At 37.8% G+C, this 21,064-nt stretch overlaps 1 pseudogene; it reads left to right on the forward strand.

Moving 5' to 3' along the window:
* Nucleotides 1-21,064, forward strand: part of LOC109322484 — a 281,987-nt pseudogene that overhangs the window by 121,431 nt on the left and 139,492 nt on the right.

Raw genomic sequence — 21,064 nt, forward strand, 5'->3', positions numbered from 1 at the left:
GGGCAGCCATTGGAGGTCTGGGGGAGTGGGGGGGTTGGGCTGCATGGGGCAGCCATTGTGGGGGCTGCAGCAGCTGGGAGGGGAAGGGGCCAGGTGAGGCAACAATTGCAGGGCTGGGGTGGGGTATGTGGGCCTTGTGGGGGGATTGTAGCCCCTGTGGGGACCATTTGGCCCCTGTTGGGGGGCTGTAACCCCTGTGTGGCTGTAGCCCCCCCAACAGCCAGTGCTTTAACACTGTAAATATATCAATAAAACATTGTCCAACTGATCACTGTCTCTCACTCTCTTTCTCTCTCTTTACAGTGGTCTTTTGTTTTAATTGTGGATTAAATTAAATTTAATTTGTTTTAAAACATGGATTTGGGGGTGTTTTACAGAGTAACTTTGGGATTTTTTTTATCAGGTATTTTTCTGTTTTCCAATAGGGGACACCAGAATTCCTGCTAGGGAGGCCAGTGGCAGGACCCTGCCTGCTCAGAGCTGGCACCTTGGACCCAGCTGGCTATGGCTGACCTCCTGGCCAACTGGGGCCAGGGGAACATGCTTTGACAGTTCAAAGCAGGCCACCACACCTGGAACATCTTCTAAGCTATAGTTGCCCAGGTGGCCAGGAAGGGGGCACACATGGCAGTAGTGCCACACAGAGGCCAGCCCTGCAGCCACAGCCAGGCAGCAGCCCAGAGGGGCAGATACCTCATTCCAGTCTGGCAGGTGGGCAGCAGGTCACAGCCAGGCAGCAGCCCCCACTGCCATACTGCTGCAGTGGGTAGACAGTGCAGGAAACTCTCAGGGCTGCTTCAGCAGTCCAGCTGGCACAAGAGGTAGTGTCCTCAGGTACCAGATGGCTGGGCCCCAGAAGCTCCTGAGAGCAAGTAGCCCTGAGCTATTTGCCAGGGCAGCTTTTTGTACTGCTGGGGCCAGGACAGAGCAGCTTTTTATCTTGCTGGGGACAACACAGGTGCTGGCCCTGGGCACTAGCCACCCCTGGCTGCAGATCCGAGAGGAGCCAGGCAGGGTTATTTTGCCCCAAATGGCACAATTTGGTTCTCAACAAAGTGCATGTCCAGGCACATGCATGGAGGCAAAAACCCCTGACTCAAATTTGCACCACTTCTATTTGAGCTGTTTCAAGCTTATGTGCTTGCATGTTGCATGTGTGGACGTGCCCACTGAGTCATCACAGATCTGTTATGTACTCTCAGGGCACATCAGGATAACACTAAGTTGTTAGCAATCCAAAGGTAATGCATACTGCATTAGCACTTTGTGTTAGGAAATTTTAGCTGCTGACACCTAGAGATTAATGACCTAATAAATCTGGAAACAAATAGGTATTATAGATGAAATCCTAGCCTCATTGAAATTAATGGGAGATTTGCCATTGACTTCACTGGATCCAGGAATTCATCCCATATATTGTAAAACAACAATGAACAGGCAGGAAAAATGGAGGTTTGGAGGTGGAAGTGTTGGCCAATAAACAGCATTGGGGGTAGAAGTGCTGGCTAATAAGCAACACCCAGAAGGAGCCAGTCAGACTGAATGATGAATCAGAAACAAATATATGTAAGGTTCTGACATATTATTCATAAAGCCCTAAGGAGTACCATAATCTCTCAGTGTGTTAGCCAATTGTGTTTGATCTGAAGTGAGCATGGGAGAAAGAGAGAGAAACTTACAACTCAAAAAATGGAATTCTTAAGAAAACATAATGGGGCATGGCAAAAGATAGCAAGGCTAAACTGAAGTGATGAGAAAAGCATGTCAGAGGGAAATAAAGTGGGAAGGATTATTTCAAGAAAAATGAAAATCATAGTAAATGGGAGGAGAAAAACAATTCACTGTTCCTGGAGCAACCAAACAACTTCCTCTGCTTTAACAAAAAGGCATTAATTGCCTATTAAACATGAATGCTGTGGACAAGAAATATTCATATGTTAGTGACCCACCAATGCATCTAACCGAAAGGAACATTTTAGTTCCTAATTAGAAGTTGATAGTATAATGATTTTTTAAAAAGTTCAGCATTGTGAATCAAAATATTTTTGCAGGGAATACTTTTTGCATCTCCAGCATGTGTGCGGTATCCCATTGAGTTGGCTCATTTATGGCTCCATGAATCATCCCAAGTCTACTCAGACAAGCTTATGGAAGAAAAGGATATTGAACGTTTTAACAAAGTTCTCATTGATACTGCAAAAAGATGCTTTGAGGTATGATTTTTAAATGAATTAACTCTGAATAATATGTGTGGGTGCATCTGCTCTGTTTTATGCCAAATTGCTTCCCATTTATCCAAAGTTTAGGGTAATAAAATGGATTTCATGATTTAAATAGGAAGAGCACACCTGACAGCTGTATGGATTATTGTGTAAAAAGTTCTTTTTTACTATTTCTATGCATTCATGCATCTAAACTGACATAATTTGAGTATTAGCAGTATTAATGCACTATAGATTACTTGGGAAATGTAGCTGTTCCAATTTCATATTTACCTTTGGTTCTGATTGGTTGTTCATGTGCTACAATGTCATGGTGTAGGCTGAAATGAAGATCATTAGGAACCAATGGGAGCATTCAGTAGATGAACAGGTGCTGTAAAAAGCTAATAGTAAAACTGTATTATATTATGTATGTAATAGAATTTATACAGAATTTATAAATATAGATCAAAATTTCATCTGTTTTACTAGCAGCCTCCATGAACTGACACAGCTGTATTAATACATTTCTTTCTGGAGAAGTTACAGCGTGGCAAAACTGTTACCACAATTGCATTCATTGGGCCCCTGGATGGCAGTTACATCAGAGAAGACAAAGACCAAAGGGCCATGAAAAGTAAACTGTTAGAAGTTACTATTGTGATGCCATAGTCATGATGGGGAAATTTAAAATGCCACTGCCCACATGGGCATCTTTTGTGTTTGTAAATAAAAGATTTCAGCTTTTGGGATGTAACAGCTTCCAGAAGCAGTAAAAATTAATTCAAAAACTTAAAATTAGGAAAAATGTGTTAAAGGGTTAATACGCTGGATGAACGCTTGTTTATATCTCTATATTGTTACCATCAGGGTGTTGATGAGCACGTATTTATCCATAAGCCACTAATTTACTGCCACTTTGCCCATGGTGTTGGAGAACCTCGTTACTTTCCAGCATCTGATTGGGAGAAGCTGACCAGAATTTTAACAGATTCATTAGAGCACTACAATGAGCTTCATGCTGCAATGAATCTTGTTCTTTTTGAGGATGCTATACAGCACATGTAAGATTCCTTACTTTCAGTAGGTATAATGTGTGCTCTAGCAAAGATAATCATTGAAGTGCAAATTCATTTAAGGGTGACCTGTAAGGGTATTAAAAATAACCTCACTCAGCTTTAGAGCTATGTGCCAAGTGCCCCAAATGACCAGGCTAAGCCAAGCATTTAACACAGTTTTAATACAAAATGTTCTGATTTTTACTTTAACGGTTCCAAGTCTGGACCCAGTGTGAATTATTGGCTTCTTCTCAATGTGACCCACTGCCATGCTAGTCATGTCAAATCCACTTCAGAGCCCTGAAGCGAACTATAATTTGACCCAACAGGGCATTTTAAGATTCATTATAATAATGTTACATTGGTTTCAACATTTTACATTTTTACACAAGTATGAAAGCATATCTTTTAAAAAAGCATTAAAAATCTGCACAGTACTCCAAAAAAAGGACTTGCACGATGCATGTGACAGGAGTAGTTTAAAACTAGCTGTAGATCCAATGTGTCTAGACTTTTTAAGGAAAATAAAATAAAAAAGTGCATGTGTATGGTATTTTTGGGGGGTTGGGGGAGGAGAAGGAGAAGTGAAGAAGGATAGAAAAGTGCAAGATTTAGTTTTAAATGTGGTAAATCTTTCTTTGGAGTAACTTACTGAGATATCTGCATGTTTTTTAAACAGATTTTTTGAAGGAAAAAAACACATTTTGCATGTCATTTTTTAAACAAACATAATATCTTGCCCAGAGGAAGCCAAATTCAGCTTTAGTTGGGCTCCATTGTCTTCTGCTATATTAAATTAAATCAATTCTTTATTACATTTATTTTAGCCCCCAAATAAGGGCAAGCAGCTGGACTTTTCAGCCCCAAGCAGCACTGCAAGTGCATGCAGGTGTTCAAGAGATTGGGTAAACCCAAACTTCATCTAAGTTAGTGCACCTATTCAACTGAAGTAACTTAGATTGTGCTTGCCATTTTTTGGCCAATTTAAGTCCTCTGAATGCCTGCATGATTAGGCGTTTAGATCAACCTAACCTCGGTTAGATCAATCTAAACATAATGGCTGTATGTACTCTAAGTTGATAACATTCACTGGCATAGTGAAGTCTGACACAGTAAAAGGGCAAAGATACACGTCCTATTTTGGGGAATGTCATTAGATTTTTCAACACTGAACTAAAAATGCAAGTAACTGGTACGGAATTCCCAAAATATGTGTACAGTATTCTTCCAATGGGACCCAGAGCAGAAAGCAAATTAGGTCTTCATCTTGTTTGGATTTTTGTTAATCAAGGAAAAATGTACTTTATTACTCTGACAGGAAGCAGTGCATGTAGAGACTGAACTGAGCCTGAGGCCAGATGTCAGGTAGTCCAAGATAGTATAAGTTCCTAGTGATACTTCTCTGTTAATAGAGTAGAACCTCATCAGTTATAATAGCTAAAAGAACTCCATATTATATTCGAATGGTATGCTGTGAAATTCAGACAGAGAATAATCCTTTCACTGTTATATATAGTTTGGATTGCAACAATAATTTTAAATTACATTGCTCTTTAAGTGACATTTCATCTAACATTTTAAGGTCATACATTACAGGAAAAGGGAATTGGGACAGTGAAACCCTTTTTATAGCCATTCATCCAACACCAGTAGTGACCACAAGTTACTGTCATCTGTTGGTTATATTTGAAGATGGCTTCACTGCAGTTTCTGGTATGGTGTGTAAAAAAAATTATCACTAGCTGTAATCAGCAGCTACAGAGGAGAAGCCAGAGACTAAACAATCATAAACAGAGACACGAGTGCCTTGTCACCCTTTGAGGTATTCTTTCCAGCATGATGGTAACGCTTTGTGGTGATGCTACAGATGATGACATTACACATTCTATTTGTGAATTAAAAGAAGATTCGCTTAGCATGGGTTATTCACAGGGGTTATGTTTTTTAGGAAAAATGAGTAGAGAGATCTCAAACCAAACCAAAAACTCAAATTTAACCCCAATTGCACTGTCAGGATGATACGGATTTGCAGTTTGGACCAATCTCTGAAAACTACCCTCATATTTTATATCCCATTATTTCTGATAGATTCAGTATTGTGGAAATATCTGTTACCAATAAAAATAAAACATATTATATACAATTTAATTGTGTTTTTGTAGTTGTTGCCTCAGCTGCATTCTTGAGGCCCCATACAGCAATATTCTTTTAATTGGAGTTGGAGGTAGTGGTAAGCAAAGTTTATGTAATTTCAGAGCCTTTCTCAGTTTACTGGAAGTTTATCAAATAACTTCATAAAGGATATGCTATTTGTGATCTCAAGGTAAGAATTTCAGTTTGCATTGACATTCTGTTTTTATTTTCTAGTAGTTCATGGTACCAGAGTTTGCATGTGCACACATGATTGTGCAGGTGTATAGTGGGATTACCGTAGTTCTCAGTGCCTGACTGTAGGTTTTGTCTCTCCCCAGCATCACGCCAAATCTATAAATTCTGAGTCCTACCCAGTATTTTCTGTATTGACTGGTTTCCTCATTATACCAGTGTAAGTATCTGGTAAGCAGTCAAGTTAGTTTTCTGACTGCTTTGCACTTAAAAACTGTTGCATGTTTATTTCTTAATTTGAATTTTTCTTTCTTCCCTTTCTTGTCTCCTTTGTCACACTATTTCTGCTATGAAAATGCATTTAATTTGGAGGTGAACTTTAAGGTCACAGTAATTGGAAGGGTTAGACATTTGGCAAACTGAGTTAACCAATCCTTAATCTCAATAAATTCACCAATGTACACATAATATCTATGACCAGCTTTCATTTGTGAGCTAAATATGAAGCTGTTCATACTGTAATCCCTTGACTAAAAGCCAAATTCACTAACTAGAAGTCTCTGGAATTGCATTATGAGGAATTTAGCCTCACAAATGTAATATTTCATATATCTTCATATATATATATATATATATATTTCATTTAGTCTCAAGAATGTAGGAGTTTATTGAAAGTAAAGGGAGATTTACCCCAACATGGATGACAGATTAAAAGATAAAAAGTACAACCTTTAAGTGGTCAATATAAATGTAATGTTAATAATTTCCTAAATGCTTATAGAAATAAGTGTAGAACAACTCCAAAGAAGGCTTTCAATTATTAAGAATATGTCCATAATTATAAAAACTAGAATAAATATTTTACATTTATTGTTCAGGATAAAATATAGTAAGCAATGAAAGAACATTATTTCATTGAGTCCAGAGATCAGAAACTCAAACTGGAGAAGAAGAATTTGTTACTGTTCTCCTCAGTGAAGCTCTGGGATTAAGAAATGTATTACTGTCTCTCAAAGAGGGAAAGGGTACATGTGGTGTTATCTTTGAATGCCTCATCCATTTTGTCTTTTACTTCTATATTCTTTGAGCCAGATTAGCTTCTGAGATACACTCATGGTTCTTCCATTGGCTCATTTTCATCTAAAAATCAGTCAATAAAGAATTGAAACCCCCATCCCCCACCCCCCAAACAAGTTTTCATGAGGAAATGCAGATTCATTGAGCCCAAAACATTTGCCAGAATTGTGTTAGTTATGAGGAATTTCCAATGAAACACAAGCCATAGTTCCCAGGAATGGCAGGCCTCTTCCCATGAAATGGAGAGCTCCTGTGTTTTCTGGGCTCCTTCGGTTTGGGGTTTTGTTGTTTTCATTTTTTTTTAATTTTCAAAACATTTCTGTATTTGCAAAACAGAAAATGCAGGGTTTTCCACTCCTTGGGAAGTCTCCAAGTGAATACTTTTCATTCCAAAAAAATATCTTTTCCAAAATGTTAGAATCTTCACTGGAAGGGACCTTCCAACCTTCCAGCTTTGATGAGAGTACAAAGCAATGTCTAACATAGAGGACTACTGTTGGGTTTGAACTACTAAGTTCAGATTTGAGTTTTTCCAGGGTTTGGTCAAGTAGGTAGAGGTGTTGGTTGAGGAGAACTTTGATTCTCACTCACTTCTGTTTATTTTTACAACTCTCTTACATATTTTATGAATCTTTATATTTCTTTTGGGAGACCCAGGGAAGACCTTTAAGCAGTGGTCTTCATGGTAGACAGCACTTTTCGTTAAGAGCCCGGGGCATTTAAGCAGCATTAAAAAGACAAGACCCAGAGGCATAACTGGGCAGTTCTGTGCCCTAGATGGTGGCAGCATACAGGGCAGCAGCTGGCAGTGGCAGTGAATGGGCCAGTAGTCATGGTGGTTGCCATTTTTGGTCTCACCCCCTGCCATCCTTAGTCATGCTACTGACAAAACTGATGGCTTTTTCTCTGAAAATGTGAGATGCCAATTGTCCCTTGGCACTACCAAAATGGTAACAAAGAAGTGAATATCCACATATGTAAAACCTTTAGAAGTTTAAAAATTAATGTTTTTCATTCCAATACAGAAAGAAAATCTTCACAAAAGGGTAGAATTGCTATCATTATTTTCATGTGAAAAATTAGACAATAGTATAAAAAATATCTTGACAATATTTACAAACTGGAACTTATTGCTAGGAAAAAAAATTCTGTACCTCAAAAATACAGATGAATGGCAGGGCACAGAACTGCCAAGTTATAGCTAGATTTTGTCTTCAAAGTTTGCTTAGATGTCCCTGGGCTCTCAGCAAGTAAAATTACACTATATGATATGTGAGAGAGACTTTGAGAATGACTGTAATTTCAAAATTTTCTGTAGCCTGAAACGTAAACATTTATGATCAATACAGCGGCTCTGCCATGCTTTCCTTACACCACCTATTAAATGTGTCCCATGTAATGGTTTCTGTACAGTCTATAGAATTGCAGGTTATGCAGGTGCACATTTATGACATATGGCCCATGATATATCATTGAAATCAATGGACCTCCAAGTGGCTGCATCCCTGCACCTCTGTGGTTCTTAGGGCAAGATTAAGGATTTGCTGAATGATGCTACCCTATAGCATGTTTATCTACCCTGCTTTGATTTGTGTGCCTCAGTTTAGAACTGCACATGTTAAAATATTTGGTGGTTTCAGCAAACACATAGAGATCTTAAGTATATTATTTGTCTCGGAAAAAGTATTGCAAAACAGTCTGCCTGATTTCTCCTTATTTCATGAACATCCCATTGGCCTCAGAGAGGTGGGTCCCAGAGTTTATAATGGCTTGGTAGCTTTGATTCATGATCTACATAACAGCACATTCACTTTTCACAAAAGCTCAAACCTTCAAGTTCACTTTTATTTTTATAAACTGGCTAAAATGTGTCTTGCTGATATTGATGCTGCTTTTATTCACTACTCATTTTTGCCTGCAAAAATGATTTTTCCACTGCTTTTCTTTTACCAGGCATATTCGTTGTATCCCCTCCAGAATTCTTGCATTTTACCAGAAAACTAAATAGTGACAGAAGACATTTGTAATGGAAACTAGTTAAACAGGTATACAGGGAACAAAGAGTATGGTTTTATGGTATAATCAGCAAGCTGATCCAAAAGCAGATAGCTTGCTCACTTTTTGGGTAGTCTTTCCGGTCTTCCTTTGTAACAATGACTACATCTTCAAATTGTTAATTATGTACTGCCCCCTATGGATTTGCATTTTGCTTGTGGTAGCCTGTTTACAGGTCCCAAGGGATCTATTTATCAACATTACATTCTGGATTTCTGATATGGAATGCTTCTCTCCTCTTCACCTTTTTCTGACCTTGTTAGGAACTTAGAATACCTCTTGCTCCAAATAGCATTTATATTTTATTGGTTTAAAATGTCCTCCTGTTTAATATTGTTATTCAGGCTGTGAGTACTTTACCTGTCCTGTTGTGTGTTATCAGTCAGTGTACTGAATGTATGTACTGTGTGTATAGGGGTGTCTCCATGCATGAGGATGGATGGAGGAATGGAGAGAGAGGTATCATTTCCTTCACATTTTTTACTTTCTTCTTCTTTTTTGATATTTCTTAAGAGATTGTTTTTTCCAGTGTTGAAATAGATAATATTCAGATCAGGTAAATGACTTGTATTATTTATTTCTTCAGAGTGATATTTTCATGCTTTATTTGAAAGTTGGAGTGAAGAACATTGGCACTGTGTTTCTTCATACCAATGCTCAGATATTTGATGAGTGTTTTCCTGTTTTAATTAATGACATGCTGACATCAGGTAAAAAAGAATAATAACAATAACAATGATAAAAAAAAAAATCCTTTTGCACTATGTTCATATACCATAGGCTTAGGAGATCACAGAATAAGTCTTTACAGATTAAAAAAAAAAACTTTAACAAATATATTCATGATCCAAAACAGTTCAGAAATATAAGATCTTAAAATGAGTAAAGGGCAGCTGGTTTTGAATAAGCTTCATCAGCAGAGGGGAGAGGTCAGCTGTGAAGATTAGTTATAGGAGCTATTAAGTCACCTTTGTGACACCCGTAGAACAAGCTGCTTAACATAATCATGTGCAATCAGTAAAAATGCTGTTTATCACAAAACGTTTTTCCATTTTAATATTTGGTATTGTTAGGGAAAATGGTGTAATATAAGGCCACGCACATTTCACCAGTACAAATTGTCAGCATTAATGATTTGTGGTACTTTCCATGACATCTTTCAAAGTAAAAAATTGTTGGGAGATACCTCTCCAAACCTATTTTCACTGAAGTAGTTAAAGGCTTGCATAGAAGCTGATGCTTACTCTTTATATTGTAGTTATCCACACTTGCAAGCAGTAAAATGTTTAATGATCCTGTATCAATTATGCTAACCTGCAGTCTTGTATTATGCACCTGTGTTTGGGTTTGTTTGTCCTTCTTAACAACTTGATACCAACCATCTCTTTGAACAGATCTCACTGAATGTTAAGGACCCACAGAAGGGTGTGGCGGGGTTGTGGAATAAAATTAGCTGAGATTTACAATATCTTACACATATTTTCTCATGCATTAAGCAAACAAGTGTATCTGTGCTACTGTTTTTTCATGAATTTATGAATGGTCTGAAAAAGCAGTGTTTGAATCTGCAGTGGTTGTCTGCTGGGATTTAGAATTTGGGCTTCACAGTGTAAAGGGTTTGTATTGCGCCTTGTCAGTGGTGAATCTCACCAGCCTGTCCTATGAGGTTTTGATGTCTTACAAGTCCAGCTTCTATTTTTTTTGTGAATTTCCTTCGTCAAGAGCCAAAGTCTTGTGGCCCAAACCACATACAAATCAGATTAGGAAAATGTGCCTCTTTTGGTTTTGAGTGACTTAGAATTTTAAACGGATTGGGGCTAGATTTCTCAGTGGAAGTGGCTGGATGCTTACCCTTTAGGAAATCTTTGAAATCCACAAAATTTAGTCAGAGATGTGAAGAAAGGATCTATGACTCTGGGCTGAGCATATCTCAGCTTTATACAGGAAGGACCTCAGCAGAAAAGCAAACATTTATAGTGTGACAAATTTACCACTCCAAAATACCAGAAGTTAGAAATGCAAGGGAAGATATATTGTTGTGTTTTTCCAGTTTTATGTCGACATTGATTTCAGTGGAATTATGTCGGCTTAAACCTGGAATACAGTTGTGGGACCAAGTCTTTAAAAAAATAATATTCTTATATATAATTTGTACCTATATCTTTTAGCACAGAGCCAGTGTTACCCAGCATTGCCTTCTACATTTCTAGAATGTCAAACATAGGTGTACTTAAAACCAAGATACGTTAAAGTAAAAGTTAAACAAAATTATACCTTTGAAACCTAAGCAACTATAGGATACATATCGGCCCCTCTTACATTTTACCCCTCTTAACTCTGCCCACTTCCAGAGAGCAGATACAATAGCAGAGTGCCCTGTTCTAAGCAAACCTGAGGAATAGTTAAGTAACTATGTCATTTCATGTCGTGGTGATGGGCCGCACCCAGGTATCTTTATGCTCAAACTGCCGTTCCCTTTGTTGGTGAATACAGCTGTTCCAAACAGGATTTATTTTATAGCGGGTTACTTGCACTAAAATATGAAGATGAGCATCTGTATTCAAAAGGATCATGGACTCCTTGTTTGTGCTGTTTGTGTTGTCCAATGAGAGGAGCAGAATAGTTGTTATTATGGGAATTTGCAGCAGTAAAATGTCAAGCATGACAGAGCTCTACAGGAAAGTGGTAAATACTAGTGATGTTCCAGGGGGAACCCTTAGAATAGGTGTCATGGGGTGTCAACACATGACAACTCTGGTTTGGTTTGTGCTGAGTAAGTTATGGAGCTCAGTATATGCCATATTCACTAAGTCTGCCCTAATATGACTCTTTTGTATTGGGGACCTAGTATGACAGTTTATCTTACTTTACATATCCGCCGCATCTGCAGTGCCCCAGGTTATCTGGAAAGATAGAATGCTAAAATATCCCGCGAAGGGCAGAGTTAAGGCTATAAGATAGGATAAGTGTATTTCATAACTCATTTTTTCCTCTTTTTTTAGTTGCCTGGCTTGCAGCAAAACCCCTTTGCTGCTGCACATTCCCAAGTGACTTTCTCTGACACATCAGCTTGATTAAATACATGCTGTAGATTCAACTTTTATCTCAATTAACTTTACAAATATTTTTTGCTCAAAAAAAATGGGTTTTGGGCATGAGCTCAGATAAATCCAAAGTCACTGATACTAGTACGGGAGAATCAGAACCACATTTAAGTCCCAGGTGTACACAAAAGAGAAGGAAGTTGCAAGATTTCTTAAGAGAAGATGTATTTTAGGATCTCTCTTGTTCAGACAACCTCAGATTTGGTTTACAAATTGTATCAAAGATATGCAGGAAATACAGTTAATTTAAAGATAATTGGAGCCAGCCTATGAGCCTGAGCTAATTTAGAAAAATTAGCTGTTAAACAGGGAGCTTGTCTCAATGTTAACTACAGTAGTGCTGCTGACCTACTATATAACACAAGCTGGGACCATAACTATGCTCTAAAACTATGGAGTTGGAGGAGATTTCAGCTCCAAGATTCCTTCATCTAGGCCAAGGGTATCAAACTCACGTAAGTTGTTGGGCCAGATTCAGATTGTCGGGCTTCTCTTGGGCCGGATGACCCTCGTTTGGATCCAGTCCATGAGGAAATGGCTGCCAGAGCCTCTACGATAGCACAGCACTCCCCTCCACCCATCCCCCTCCATTAATGTGGCCAAAGACAAAATGGATAGAAAGAGCTTGGCCAGTTCTGGTATACTACCTATCTCTGAGAAGTGTTCTTAAATCCTGTGTAACAAATCCTTGTTTACCAGGAAAATGTTCAACCATGTCAGGAAATTATCTGTGACAAATAAGCACTTTCCTCCCCCTTTCCCAATTTGCGTTGGTTGGAGGGGGAGAGGAAAAATGGCACAGATGCATTCAGTATTGTACAAAGAGTATATATGGGCATTTCAGTCGCTGATATTTCACTATTTTCTGATGCTAATGTAAGATATGTTGGTTTTGCATTTATAATTAAGATGAACAGATGGTGAAGACTTTGTTTAAAGTAGTACTGTACATCCATTAAAATAATCTCTGCTGACAGTGATTCTTCACTATAACAGGAATTTAATTGCATGTATAACACATATACATTAGAAAGAACTCAGTCTTTAGCCATTTGCTCTATTAGGACAATAGTAAGACAGACTTCACCAGAATAGGATTTGTACTAGAGACTCCACAGAATAACAGATGCAGCTCTGCAGACTGTATTGAACTGCATTAATTAATGAACACTTTATGAAGATAAAAGAGAAAGCAATTTGTTAAAATATGGGATTTTTTTTAAATCATTTTTTTTTTCAAAAGGGAACAGAGATTCAGGAACCTGTCAATAAATATTTTTCATGGGTCTAAATTCTGATGTTACTTATACTGTTTCTGCTGTGGAATGATGTCATCAAATTTTTGAGTTCAGCTTTTTTTAAGCTCTGGTCCAACAAGTTACTTAAGCAACTTAAGTCTATTTTAAGCACAAGTATATCAGTGAGACCACATATATGCTTAAAGTTAGACATGTTCTTAAGTACCTTAGACATGTTCTTAAGTACCTTACTGCATTAGGGCCTTAAACTGGTATAAGTAGGAACAGAAAAAAAAGCCCTTTGTCTACATGCTTATGCTATAATGTGGAAGCTTATAAATAATGGCATCTGGCAGTTCATTATTAATATGGATTATGTAATAATCACATTTTGTGCTTCTCATTTGAGGCTCGGTGCTTCATGAACTTCAGTTAGTAAATAGAGATTCACAATGCCCATTTCAAGTTGGTACCCATTGCTTATGGGTGTGGACACACAAATGCTCGGAGTCCTTTCAAAAGGAGAAAAGGAAGCAGCTGGTACTTTCTAATTGTTACATGCGAAGAAGCTGAAAATGATTCATACACAGCAAACCTGCTCCAACTTTAACCCTCCCTCATACATGGTTAAAGTTAGAGTGGGTTTGCTACATTTGAAGGGCTCCAAAGCTAAAAAAAGACTAGCTGGTTTAATCCAGGGCTGATTATCCCAAATTTAACTTGCATTAAAATAGACCAGGCAATTATTTTACACATGCATCTTGAATGACAGTTAGCTCAAATTAGCCTTTGCCCCCCAACCCCTATCCCCCACATCTGTTTTTAGCCCAAGTGTTTGCCCAAGGCATGTGTCCACATGCAAAAGTAATGCACCATGACAAATAGTGGGCTCCTATACTCATGCAGGAAACTGGCTCCAATGCGCTGGAAATCCAGTGTGTCAGAGCAGATATGATTAATCACAAAAGACTCTGGCATGATGTATATTAGCATCTCCATGCCAAAAAATGGCTGTGAAGCATGTTGAACTAAAGCTTGTTTGATGAGCTTTAGTTCAAAATGCCCTGCCACCATTTTTCAGCATGGGGGAAGCTGGTCCATGTGACCCTTGAGCACTATTAATTAAAAGCACTCGCTAGTTAAATCACCTCCCTCCACCCCTGCACCTCCCTGAGCATGTGTAAAAATGCCCAGAGAGATTATAACATATTTATAACTCTGTTTTTTCTTTTTCCTCTCTAATCCTCACCTTAATTTCTGTGCCATATTTTCACTGTTTCTTTCTGTGTCTCAGTGGGTGTGTCTATACATGAGTATTTAATGTGCATTAGCCCAACTTAGTGTGCGTTAAAGGTGCACATCTACACGTGTGCCCTTAATGCACCTTAAAAGGGAGATTTTAGGCATAAAGCAGGTATCAAATTTATGCGCAAATAGCTACGTTGCAAATGTATAGATGTGCTAATGTGCATTGAAGTGGTGTGCGTCAATGGATAGACACCGTATTAATGTATATTAGTGCATCTGCATGTGTACTAATATGACTTAGCTGTTGGTGCCTAAATTTAACATACCTTAATGCACATGAGCACATCCACATATAGACATGCAGCAAAATCACCTTAAGCAATGGCGCATTAAGTTTAGGTGTGCATAAATAGATGTGTAGACACGCCTAGTGAATATATAAGTACATTCTACAAGATGGAACAACAGCAACAGGAGATAGTAAATGAGTCCCTTCCCTAGAATATCCTGTAATAGGGTTGTTGTCCTCAACTGTTGTCCTCAATTATATGCATTGAAATCCCCTCAGAAAGAAGGGGAAATTTTGGCTGAGTGGTGTAACAATTGAACTAGTGGATATGGAAAGGGAGAGCTGAACCATTTCTTTTTCCTAACCCCCACATTGTATTCTCTTTCTTAAAAATGCTTGAAATGGAATAGAAATGAAAAATGTTCTGGGGTGAGAAAATAAATTGATTTGAATTAAATCAAAATTTGTGGGGTGGAAGGGGTTCTGTTTTGTAGTCAAACTGAAAAATCTAATATTTCCACATTCCTAATTATGATGGAAATAATCAGAAGGCCAAAATATACCCACAAACGTTAGTTGATGTAATTGGGTACTGCTTGCAAATAAAGGAAATAAAAAAGGGGTGGAAGAAAAAGACAGTCTGGGAGCCCAGGGACCTAAATTGGCAGGAATTTTTAGAAAACATTAATTTGATCATTTGCCTAACATAATAAAGGAATGATGGTTTTATTTAGAGATGTAGAAGTATAATGATTGATTATGTGGGTATTATATTTGCTGTAAGTGGGCTGAATAATCTGGATGTGAATGGATATAGAAAATGTCTCACCGAGAGCGGAATAATCCATAAGTCACTGGAGGCAGAGCACAAATACCAACACACTAACATACTGAGAAAGCGTTTAAATAATAACCAGGCAAATCTTGGAAGAGGTCCAAAGAAACAGGGAACAGAAAAAGAAACAACATGTAAAATAACAGTTTTTAGACGAGAGAGAGCACAAGAAAGAGCTGCAGATGCTTGTGATTCCTTGAGAACTTTTAAATTATAATAATTACCTAAAGTTAAGGTCAAGGCACCTGTGCATTGCTGTCTGTGAGAAATTGATTTTAAAAACTTAGAAATAGCATTTAATTTCTGTGATATTGTTTTAAAAGTTCTCTAAGACATGTTGAGATTACCAAGCAACTCTTATTATTATTGCTTATTATTTGTGTAACCCTGAGACCCTGATTGGCACCCATGCTACCCCAATGAAAACCATGACATCTTATCCTTTAAAATAAAATGTAAAATGAAAATACAGTAATCTCCACAGGGAAAAGAAATGAATTACCAACCAAAACCTATTTTATCTTAATTTATTCCTGATGCTCCATTTATTGTGACCAGGGTAATATAAAGCTTCATATTTTGCCTTTTTGTAATTCAGATAAATGCTACTGATAACTCTTTTCTGAGAACTTTTTAGCTAATTAAGAAATATAACCTCAGATTTGTTTCTGAGATACCTTACTTAAAGAAGTATTGGGGTAGACTGTTGTTCCCTAGATTGGGAAACAAATAACAGTGGTAATACAAGGTATCGCTAACAGTGCTGCTTACATTGTTCTAGTTAATTTCAGAACTGCCCAAGACCTTCAGATGACTTCTGGATGCAGGACTATGCTGATAAATTCACAGCTGGAACTGAGGCTTTGTATACAACAGTCTGTATACAGCTCATTCAACTGTCATGCCTTATCTAGCTGACAATGTTGTACCAGTGCATACTGGCACTTTCCAGCATGCACTGGTACAACAGCGCATACTGGCACCGGAACCTTTTGTTCTTGCTTGGCTGCTCCTACAGTCATGCTAGGTTCGAGCTGGAGAAAGTGCAGGAATAATCCAGTGAATTGTAGGTTATACCAAGGAGAGAACCCAGAAAGAGAGGAAACCCCAAGAAAATAATCACTCTTATTAGGAATGAAGCTAGTAGGGGAATTTTGTTGCAAAAGCAAAGGCAGTAGAAATGTCTTTTACTGAACGTATTTTAGAGGGAACCCAAAAAATGGAAGGGTACTGGGTCGGGGAGGACCTAGGAAATGTATCTGAGGGTAAAAAAGTGCAAAAGATATGGTGGGGGAAGATCTCAGAAAAAGAAAGGCTATGAGAGGTCAAAGGAGCAGCTGAGGAAGGGGGAACATGGGTATGAACTAAGGAAGAAAGGAGGGCATAAAACTAGGGGAGATATGAAGCTGCTGCGAAGAGCAGTGACAGATACCATGGAGAAGAGAAATAAAATAGGAGGGAAAAAGAACAGGAGCTTTATTCTTTAAATAAGAAATAGAGGAAGAAAAACAAAGTGGAAAACTTTGAAGTCAGGGTTGCTCAGTTCTTTTTGACAGGAAAATGCATCCACCTAAAATGTGATTTTGTAATTTTCAGTGATATTTTTCAATGAGTTAATGCTAAGCAAATGTTTTAGTTATTTTCATATTGACATTTATGGTATGGTTTTAAAAGCTACCCAAAATTTCAGATTCATCTTTTTTTTTTCTTCCATCTCTTTTTCCCATTGAATCAGTAGAATGAATAATTTCTTAGTGTTTTGTTACTTCCAACTGTTTCCTTTTACTCCTTGTAATTTTTTTCCTCTTGGTAGCTTTCCAAGAATACTCCAACTTTGGGAGGAGTACAGACTGCTAAAAGAAAAAAATATTATAAATTTGTCAATAGGAATTTTTTCCCCAAAACTGAGGTAATTATGAATGTTATGTATTAACAGAATTATGGGCACACACAAAAATTGAAAATAAAATAAATTGAAATATAAGTCATTTAATTGTAATTGAAGTATTGTACATATATAATTGAAAATAAATAGAAAACTTGAAATTAAAGAATTGAAAATTGAATTTTCCCCATGAAATTAAAAAATGGGACCTTAGTTTAAAATATATATATATGTGTGTATATATATATATTTAACTACTTCTAGTCTATGTTTTATTGTATTTCCAATCAGAAAAGAGGAATCTGAAGGGAAGTTCATATTTAAACAATGGCAATCTGAGCCCCATATGACCCTGAAGTGAGGGCCAGTCATAACTGTGGGTATTGATAGAGATGTTCCATCCAACTATGACTCTTGAGACATATTGACCAGACCTTTTATGTTTTGGTTACCTGTAGTCAATATTGCACATACTCAGCCTTGTTAATTCTTGGATCAGCGCTTATACTGGCATTTGAGGTAAAGTGTGCTAGTAATGGTCTTCTCCAAGTGGATTTACTGATAAAATGAGAGAGGTTTTCATGATGAAATTCTAGATAAAAGCAAGAAAATTCACTGCCATCCTACCAAAGAGGCTGAGTCACTTTATATCAGCACCATTATTATGTTGATTGAAATGGTAAAGAAACAGCGTAAGAGCCTGTTATACATGAGTACAAGCACAACGCTGGAAAGAAAGATGGGGTGGTTGAGGTGGGGGAAGCTATTAGTGTACCAAATGCACTTACCAAACAAATATAAATAAATAAGAGGAAAGGTAGGATTTATACTTTGTTTTCCATAACCTTGTTGCAATAAAGGAAAAGCTTAAGACAGTTTAGAAGTGTGGCTTGATGTATTTGAAAGAAATATTTGAGGAATAACAGTAAATGCCTAATATAATAGAACTTAGATAAAAGTATAAGCAAAGAAATGTTTATTTAGGGTAATTTAAACAATCTTTTACTTATAATATGATTATAAGAGACAAAGGCATGTTGGCTGGAGCAGGAAATGGAGAACCAGTAATCCTGGGTTTAGTTCCTGCCATTTGCTTTATTATTAATTATTATTTGCATTATAGTTGTTTCTGGAGGTTCCAAATGAGGATTTGGCTCCATTGTGGGAGGCACTGTGCAAACATATAATGACAATCAGGCCTGGCTCCAAAAAACTTACCATCTTAACTGAACAGGGCATGTAAGTGGTGACAGGGGAAGCAGGGGTATAGACAGATTAAAGACTTTCCCAAGATCACATAATAAATCAATGACAAAAGTGAAAGGGACCTGATAACAGCCTTCCCTAATGTAAAAGCATGTTCCTTTAAGAGAGGACAGTGATCAATTGTTTTCTTTCTCCAATGGGAGGAGGACAAAAAGAAATCAGATGCCTTTTGCAAGAAAGATGATTTAGGTTGGATATTAAGAAAAACTTTCCAACTATTAGAGTACAAGTAGGTACTGGAACAGATTGCCTGAGGAGATACAGACTCTTCATCACTAAAAGTTTTTAAAAACAGGTTAGACAAATATCTGTCTAGTTTAGATATACTTGATCCTGCTCCAGTACAGTGGTTTGGTCTGGTGGTCTCTTTGAACCGTCCATATTCATGAATGTCATTAGAATCCTGATTTTTTTGACTCCAGGACAGAGTCCTGCTGTCCAACACTCCTTAATTAAAATTATTTGTGCCAGACTGGAAGTAATAGTCCCATACATTTCAGTACGACTGTTTGTGGAGATTACTGCTCACAAATGTCATTTGGCCATTATGTTTTCCTGTAGTAGTTTTCCCATCTGTTATATATATAAAAAATCTATCTCACAGGATGTTCTGAAGCTTACATACATAATTCATTTTTCTAAAGTGCTTGGAGATGCTTAAGTGAGAGGTGCTAAAATATTGCAAAATGTTTTTATCATTATTCATTAATTATTATTACTGTAAGCAGTGGATTGTGTTTTATAAACAGAGCTATGAATTTTACAAAATGGCCACGTATTGCTAACTAGAATGCTTATATTTGAAGGTGATATCCCTGATTTATTTAGTGAAGACAAAGTTGAGAGCATCATTTCTTCTATAAAAATGGAATTACAAGGGCTCGGTCAGGCAGACTCAAGAGGAACTGCTGGCCTTTTTTTATTGACAGAATTTGTCAACAGTTAAACATGAGGAAGGTCAATAAATAAGAATGATGAGAACTTTTTTTTCTTTTTCAATCAAAAAATAACTCCTTCTGGCTGAAGTACAACAAAATGAATTCTAATAAACACAGTGTTTGTGGTAAATGATCTTTGTTAGTAGGGAAAAATGAATGTATCAATGATTTTCTTCTATGCACAGCATCCAGTTATAGAATTCCTCAAAACATTAGCCTTCTAGTCCTCAGATTTCTTGTAAAAGGGAGACTCTTCAGAGGATATTTGTGTTTCTATTTTTACTGATGGATAAAGAATTTAGAATCTGACAAGATGTTAGCTTTGATTTTAAGAAATAATTAACAACATCATCCACAGTTTCAATGAGATAAAAAAGTATGAGAACAATTACTGGATCAAATCCTCCAATCATACCCACAAATAACTTTATTTCATAAGTTGGCTTCATAGGACTATTCACATGAACAAAGTTACTAATGTGTTTAGGTGTTTGCAGCAGCATCTTGTATAATATTCAAAAGAGTAAGTGAAGAAATTAGAGTTCTTCAGCCTAAATTCATCATCCTGAACTTCACATCTGCTGTGGTCTTAGGACAGGTCTATACAATATCACATAGTGCTCAGGAATACTGCAGTCAAACTGCACCCTGACCACCCAGTGCCACTCTGAGTTGGTCATATGCTTAAAATATGTCCTGTAGCTGATTTTTAATCAGCCTGTTCAAGGTGTGCCTAGTGCTGCTCTGCAGCCCTGAATCTGGAGCCTGCTCCTGAGAACAGTTCTGGGAGTGTCCAATATCATTTTAATGCCAGGTACCCAATATTTTTCCATGGCATGTGAGGAATTGTAAGATGTATACACGGCATGTTTTGATGGTGACAGTTACCAGCATTAGTGACATGGTATATGTAGACATGCCCCACAAGCAGGGCCGGCCCGTCTTATCCTGCGGAACCTGTGGCCAAAGGGGCCCTGCAGTCAAGGGGCTGCCTGTGGCCGTGAACGCTCCAAATCAGTGCCATAGCGGGGGGGGAGAGGGTTGCCATCACTCTGCGTTGTCACCACTGCCACCAGTGGCTTCACATCCAGCAGCTTTTTTGGCTGCTTGCCACCCCCCCTCACCCCTTCCCACCACTGCTGGCTTCTTCAGCTTCTTGTCACCCCCCCTTACCGCTGGTGCTGGCTTCTTTGTATCAGGGACCCCCAAAACTATATCTTGCAGGGGACCCCAAAAACTTGTGGGCCAGTGTGAGGTATCCTGTCTAGTCTTATGATGTATGTAACTCACAGGCTACCTGCTTAGATCTCAGATAACAAGATTATTCCCTGTTTGTCTCAGCAGTGATCCTGAATCTTCCCTACCACATCTTGTTAAAGGGCTTATACTGGAAGGGTACAAATTAAGCAGCACTGGACAATGGGATACTGATTAATTCCCTTGTAGTTTCAAACATTCTCATAAAAACGATCTGGTTGACTATAAAAGATGGAGACTCACAGCATGTGTTCTTTATGATAAGGATCTTTTATTAGGTATCTATCT

This window comes from Crocodylus porosus, unplaced genomic scaffold, assembly GCF_001723895.1.
Source record: "Crocodylus porosus isolate Cpor-Errol unplaced genomic scaffold, CroPor_comp1, whole genome shotgun sequence".
Lineage (NCBI taxonomy): Eukaryota > Metazoa > Chordata > Crocodylia > Crocodylidae > Crocodylus > Crocodylus porosus.